Source organism: Dreissena polymorpha, chromosome 9, assembly GCF_020536995.1.
Source record: "Dreissena polymorpha isolate Duluth1 chromosome 9, UMN_Dpol_1.0, whole genome shotgun sequence".
NCBI classification, from domain to species: domain Eukaryota; kingdom Metazoa; phylum Mollusca; class Bivalvia; order Myida; family Dreissenidae; genus Dreissena; species Dreissena polymorpha.
Genome location: NC_068363.1, coordinates 62,904,403 through 62,912,460, shown reverse-complemented (window position 1 = coordinate 62,912,460; position 8,058 = coordinate 62,904,403). Strand labels below are relative to the sequence as shown.

The 8,058-nt window shown below is 32.7% G+C and overlaps 1 long non-coding RNA gene across 1 annotated transcript; it reads right to left on the bottom strand.

The window, feature by feature from the left end:
• Nucleotides 1-303: 303 nt before the first annotated feature.
• On the bottom strand, nucleotides 304-3,000 carry LOC127844776 (uncharacterized). Its single transcript, XR_008032890.1, has 3 exons — nucleotides 2,588-3,000; nucleotides 2,002-2,158; nucleotides 304-1,494 (listed from the first exon to the last, which is right to left on the bottom strand). It is a non-coding gene; the product is annotated as an uncharacterized LOC127844776 (long non-coding RNA).
• Between the last annotated feature and the right edge of the window lie 5,058 nt (nucleotides 3,001-8,058).

Sequence of the window (8,058 nt, the reverse complement as noted above, 5' to 3'; positions counted from 1 at the left end):
ACCCAGGTTTCGTTATAAACTCAAACCCCGGCTACAGACAGGACCAATTTTTTTTTGCTTCTATATAAGGCTTAAAATTATTTATTAGTTAAGAATTACAAACCCTGAGAATCCTGCTGGGAAATTCACTTTTGACATCAAATTTAACACATTTTTACGTAAGGTATATTAATGAAATTTAAATGGTGTTCTAATTACATATAGAACTACAATTATTCAAATATTGAAACGAAATGGACAAGAAATAAGAATATTTTTTTTGCAAGATTTGTAAACTTATTCCTGATTGTGTTAAGGGTAGAATTAAAACAAAAGGGCCATACTGGCCCTGTATCGCTCACCTTAGTACAGGTAGTCAATATTTGTCAACGGCATAGTGACCTAGTTTTTGGCCCCTGATGACCCGTCTTTGAACTTGACCTACAATTTCTCCAAACAATTATCATGACCAAGTTTCTCGATCTATGAGCAGAAAAAACCCCAAAGGGGAGTTAAAAGAAGAAGGACGGACAACAGACATTCATCGATCCTATGAGCTCATCTGAGCTCAGGTAAGCTAAAACATCAAGGACCTTAAGAGCTAGGGTCAGTGCTATTAAATAGATGTTCCAAAAGATTTATTCAATTTCAAAACAAAACGTGTCATGAACAGTAACATAAACATTCAAATGCCCAATTTTACAAACTTGAGGTTAAGAAAATAGTACAACATTTAATGTTTAATACTATTTTTTTTATCAAATTGCAAGAAAATATACATGTATATTGCTAATTTCTGGCTAAATATTTTTTTTAATACCTGGTATGTTTTTTACTGTATGTGTATTTAGATATTGTGAAATATTTAAAACATATAAAGATATATTTAAAATACATACATTGAATATTTTATAAAACAAACAATCATTCACAGCTGAGTTTGGCAACTCTTTAATGAAATTTTCTCTTGAGTTACTCATAAAATGAATAAATATAAATTGCACACTTTACAATATTCCATTCTATAAACAAGGTGTTAAGTCATATTTCGTGTTTTTGGGCTTAAACAAAACATTTGTAGAAAAAAAGAAACACAGTTGAAACTAAATGTAATTTGGGGCATGTTTGTTCTTTAGCTAAAGTCATTGCGATTATCTTTTGAACTAACAAGTTGTAACGACAACTCCTGGTATCCTGTATTCATCAACATTCCAAACACAGCAGATATGACCAGTATTAGTCTCTGAACAGATTTTGTATTCCCTATCTTAGAGGTTGGTAGAGACACAGCCAAGAGAACATCAGCTAGCAGTGGCTGTTGCTCTAATAGTTCATCAATGAGTTCATGCCATTTAAATTCAGCCAGGTCACAGAAATCCTTTTGGGCTAAAACACTGTCCTTGTTGTAGCATTCTTTTGCTGCATATTCAATTTCATTTAAAAGTTCTAAAACGATACTTCCTCTCAATGAAGAAGACAATATATGCCCTGCAACTTCTCTTGGAGAGCTGGAACCTGATTGAAGCAAAAAAAAAGTAAAAAAAAAAAAAACAGAAATAATAATACATGATTGTATTGCTTGATAAATCTTTTTTTCTTTAAAAGAAATGACAATATAATGTTGTTTTAGCAAACATAAATAATCTATGTTTCTATATCACAGACTTCTTAAAAAGTGTTTAATACATTATAAGTAGTCATTTCAAAAAAAATTATTTTTGTTTAAATTAACAAAAAATTAGTCATATTTTTTACAAAAACAAAATATCTGATTGATAGCCGTTTTAGATTTTTTTTTTTTTATAAAATCACCCACCCCTTTACTACATTTATCATCTCCCACTGTTTCTGTTGTGTACATATGTACAGCTTATGACATATTGTAATGACTGCTTTGTAAATTCAATTTAATAAGCATGGTTCATATGACATTGTATCATACCTGAATATAAAATTGAGTGCTCTGCCAGCAAAATAAGGAAAATATACTAATGTTATTACTGTTTAAGAATCATTATGTACCTATTCTGTTTTTTCCACCAAACATGTTGTTCATGGCAATTGCACAGTTGTTCCAGAAACTGTTTTCTGACTCGCCATCTTTTCGTAATTGCTGACTGTATTCTTTCAGAATAGATTTCTCTTCGATGGACCATTTGTTGTGTCTGATTTTTTCATCCTAGATCAGTGATGAAACATGAAAATTTGAGTGTTTAATGGCAAAGCTTGAAAAAGGATTGATGGGCTTGTTCCAAAATAGTTTATATGAATGAAGAGTGGTCTATTTGATCTTTGAATTAAAATTTTAGCCCATGTCCTAATGCAAAGAACTTAATATTAATGGCAAAAATATAATATCCACACAACAAGACAGTGTTCTATTAAGCAAGCCTATGTTTAACAAATATTAAATCCATAGTATATATACTAAATGTTGGTACTTAATAAGTGATATATACCAAATGCTGGTACTTAATAAGTGATATATTGGGTTTTCAACAAATTTTACAATTGGTTGAAGAGATTTCACAATTATAAAAATACAACTGAATTATTATAGAAAAGAAAGTAGTACTAGAATAAGAAACTGAAAGTGAAAAATAATCACCAGTTTAATCCTTTTATGTTCATGTTTAGGTGTTTTTCTTGTGGGAGTTGATATTGCCCTCTTGCTTCCTCGTTTATGCGGGGTACTTTAGTTTTTTGGGCACAGGCACTGTATTTGTGATCTGGGCCAGACTTACTCTCAATTACTTGAAACCAAGTATGATCCATCTGAAATATGATTAATGATTTGAATTATGAATTATGAAAACCGCGAACCATTTTTAATGGAGTTAAGAAAAGATATTTAGAAGCATTTTGCTATCTGGGAAAGCAGGTCGGAAATTCTGACTGTGGTGAACCTGGAAAAAGGCATGAATACATAAAAATGCATTACTACTGTTAATCAAAGATAACCACACCGCAATGCTTTCATAATTGTCACACTACTCAAAAATACATCACAAATACAGTATGTTACAATTTTACTCAAACATCCAAAATTATGCTCTGTTCTTTAGATACCGTTCCTCTTAGACGTTACATCTATCTATCTATCTATCTATCTATCTTTCAATACTGCCGGAACCCCCTTGCGGGTACTATTGGCAGGTGCGCGTGTCAGTGCAAGAATAAAAGGTTAAAAAGCATTGAAAGGGAGACTTCAAAGCATGAAAGTGAGGTGAAGATAAAAGTGTGATAGTGTTAAACAAGAAGAAACATATTTATAGGTTAAAAGTTGTTTAAAAACACTGTTTTGTGCATTCAGGGACGACTGGGGATGCTGTGGGCTATAGTTTCAACTCAAAAGTTATTAAAACGCAACAAAATATGGGAAAAACATTCAACTTTAATTTAAAAACAAAAATAACATCAAACATCAACGTTATAATCTGTGACCTCTACCTGAATGTACTCGACCATGACGATCTGCGTACAGCAAGCGCTTCTCTCGATACCGTTCTTTTCATTGGCCAAGTGCTGACGTCACACACAATGACTCACTCGCTAAGGGTCGGCTCGTGAAAGTTAATCCAGTTGTACAAAATCAATTTAAAATGAAATCAACGTATGTAACTTGCAAATCTCGTTAAACTATTAAATTGTATAATGCAAAACGGCTTCAAACAGTAACAGAAATAATAACGAGATTTAAAACATAAATAAAACTGTGATATGAATTGCTTGCTGATTTGTTTGTTAAGCCTCGACCTCGCATTTTGGGCACACGAACTCCGACATACGTCTGACGACACGAACGGTTGTACAGAAAGCTAGATGTACCCAACCGTCGCATTTATCACATTGTGCCCAGTTGACGATCTTCAAATAAGGATGGAGTCTTAAGTCTGGAGGTGTAATCTGCTTGCAAACGCAGCACGGTACTCTGTTGTCCAACTCATCATCATCTGTGTCCGTCTCCATGGCAACATCGGGTCGATTTATTTGTGTACTTGTCCGAAACATATTCAGTTTATGGAACATTAATTAACTCTAATATGCGGAAGAACTCGAAAAAAGGAAGAACGTTTACAGAATGAAATATATGCATTTCGATTGAAAAATGAATGATACCCCGACGAGCCACATTTGTAAATATTAGGTTAACTCACCATTATCATCGCGTCGACCAGGAGTCCGCCAAGGTCACAATATACTAAATAGTTTCCCAATATAATTCAATGCAAAAGCGACAACTTTGAGCGAAAATAAATGCAACATTTTGCACATAGAGACCCCCATAACCATACCTTTTCTTAAAGGCCATTCTAAGCGGAATCGATTTATGCAATAAAAAAGATATGTCATGTTCAAACCAAAAAAGAACTTAACGCTTATCAAAATCGACTGTTTTTGCAACTTTTTTTCGGCCGTTTCTTAGTGGAATGTAACCTTTTTCAGTGCAATGCTTTACTAAAGTCTCCAAGTTTATCATATTTTAGGGATTCGGTCGTGAACACCTATTTATGCTCTACCATTATCTCCGAAAGATAAAACCCGAACAATAGTTTAAGGTGTAAAACATGCCTTCGGGTCAACTATGATATTTTTTTTAGAGAGTACAGCCCTTACATGAAACGAGTATTTAGTATATTGTAACCCCAATGCCAGGCTTCTATTTGTTTACAGTGGAAGCCGGGAACCAGAATTAAAGAATATTTACACATGTTACGCACAATTTGATTGGCTGCCTAACTCGTGGCCACGAGTTAGCTATGTCGGGATCTCGAGTTGACGAAAATGCTCTCCTCTTTTATTTAATGCACTCTGCCCTTTTTTTCTGCACCGCTCTTTTTTTTAATTGTACGCCGCTTTTATTTAGTTTTGCTCTCCTCTTTTTTCTATCTCGTGGCCACGACATAGCTAACTCGTGGCCACGACATAGAAAAAAGAGGAGAGCAATTTAAAACAAGAGAAGCACCGATTTTTTCTAGATTCTAGCACTCTTTTTTTAATTGCACGCCGCTTTTATTTAGTTTTGCACTCCTCTTTTTCTAGAAAAAAAAGAGGAGAGCAATTTAAAAAAAGAGAAGTGAATGTCACCTCTATGCCACCGTATAAACCTGATTTTAAACTATATTTGTATTTTCTAATTTAAATTTTTTTTATGGAATATAATTTCAAACTCTTAAGCATGAAAAAGATTATGAGTATGGAATTTCAATGTCACTAAATGATTATGAAACAAATGAAAAATGTACATATTAAAATATGAGAACATAAAACGTATGCACTGATGCAACCAGACAAAACAGCAAATAATACAAAAGGATAACAATGTACAAAAAAATACACAATGTATTTTATTTATCTCGAAACTGTTTTTTCTAGATGGATTAAAAAGCCACAAAATAATCTTAATACCTTTTATGATGGTCTATATAATAACATGAATTCTTTTAGTTTACAAGGGCAACAAAACTACCAAATAAAAAGCACATTTTCAATATATGAGAATTTTGTATGACCTTCAAATATAATTGTTTAACTCCTACGCTATAAGATTATGAAATAATAGATTTTAAGAAAACGGCACTTTTTGTACAAACTAACACAAAGCACTGTCTTCAGTGCTATTCAAAATCCAAAAACATCAGTTCATTGTAAAATACTAAATACTAAAATGATGACAATAGCAACAAGAGCTGTCAGAGGACAGCGCGCTCGGCTATTCGAGTTCTTGACAGTATAATGTAAGCCATCACGGGGAAATTGTTCAAATTCAATAATTTATTAGACGATCTTTCAAAATTAAAAAAGGAAAAAAATGGGGGGTGGGGGGGGTTGAGAGGGGGTATAATGTGGGGTGTGGTCATTTGTTAGACGATCTTTCAGAAATCAAAAAAAGGAAAAAAAATATTTATTTTTTTTCGGGGGTAGGGGAGTAGGGGGAGAGAGGGGGTATAATGTGGGGTGTAGTTATTTATTAGATGATGTTACAACAATAAATTAGGGGGTGGGGAGGTTGGGGGGTAGGGGGTGTGAGAGTGAGAAGGGGTATAATGTGGGGTGGGGTAATTTATTAGATGATGTTTAAAAAAAATGGGGGGTGGAAGGTTTGAGGGGAAGGGATTCTGGGTAGGGGCGTGGGGTATTGTTTGAGTGGAATCCATTGTGGTATTCAGGTAAGTGTTGTTTTGTCAAAGTAATAATAAAATGTGATCATACATAAAGAAGTTATGGCAATTTAAGCAAAATGTTCAATTATCTAAGTGTAAAAGGGGCCATAATAATGTCAAAATGCTTGATAAAGGTGTCTCTTGTTTATAGGTTGGGGTCATGATGGTAAACAAGTTTGCAAAATATGAAAGCAATATGTCAAGGGACATTGAAAATATTTGGGGTAGTACGCAAACTTTAACATTTGCTGCATATTCTAAGTGGAAAAGGGGCCATAATTATGACAAAATGCTTGATAGAGTTGTCTGCTCTTGTTTATAGGTTGGGGTCATGTTGGTAAACAAGTATGCAAAGTATGAAAGCAATATGTCAAGGGACAATGAAAATAATTGGGGTAGTACGCAAACAATTTGCACGCTAACGCTAACGCTAACGGAAACGGAAACGCCGACGCCGGGGTGAATAGGATAGCTCCACTATATATATTTCATATATAATAGTCGAGCTAAAAAACAGCTCTATTATTTGCTGAAAATAAAGAAGTTCACTAACTCTGTAAGTTTGATATTCGGACAACAAGAAAAAGATGATAATGTTGTATTAAAAAAAAACTCTCAAAAACAACATGTTTTATGCATGGTGATAATATTACCTGCATTAACAATATTTTAAGGAGTTTTAATCGTTTACATTAAAACTGGACCTGTTAAACTAACTCGTGTATGATATGATATAGCAAATTACTTTTAGCTTCCCAATCAAACACACATTTTCTCCATTACATGTTTTCCTTATTAATCTGATATAAAACATGGCTAATAAAATGGAAAAAAAAGAACACTGCGAAAGACTTACATAACTACCACCTTGGTGGATTAAAATACATAATTACCACCTCAAAGGATTAACATAGAATAAGAATATAATATTTTAAATACATAACATAAATTAATCTAATTATGACAAGTATTTAAAACATAACAGACATGATAAATTATTGTTTAACAATCTAAATTTGAGTAAGGAAATTAAGTGAAATTTTGTCACCGATTTCAGATGTATTGAATGATTTATTCTTACATCTTAACATATCGACACAAACTGCAAGATAAACTGTCTTTAATGCACTAAAGAATTTTGCAAACGTATTTCAATAACTTGAGATTTTTTAATAATACTGTTCTTAACCGTGTGTTTACATTCTGTCCAGTCCTTGTGTAAACCCCTGACAACCCCGTTGATTCTTCACCCTGATATTAACAACGACATAAGAACACAGGATTGTTTCAGTCTTGTTAAGTACACTTACTTCGATTAACTAACAATAAGTCATATTGGTCTATATTTTTCTGCATGAAAAACATAACATGAAATCCAAAAATGCTCACACTTTTCATGATCAAATGTAAACATGTGCATATAAAACATAATTGATAGAATAAAAATGACATACCAATTTAAATCAAATCACATTACCCATAAAACTGCTCAACAAAATCATCTTAAATATATCCAGTTAATTATCTAAATCATCATACAAACCCAAAGATTATTGCTTACAAAAGTCTATGATATATGGCACGATAAAACAATATCTAAATCTAATTGTTTTTTTGTGTTTTTTTTTATAGCTTTTTATTAAATATGTCTTGAGCATAACAAAGATTATGCGTATGCAATTTCAATTCCATTAAGTAAATGTGACACGAATTCAACAACTACATATGAAAATATGATAACATACCATGTATGAAATGATGCAACGGAACAGAACAGCAAGGAATAAAAAACTGATCACACAAAACAAAATATTTACAAAATATATTTTATTAACATTTAAGCATTGTTTTTCTTGATGGATTAAGACCAATATTGTCATTCTAAACATTATGACGAAAGCGAATAAAACAGCCC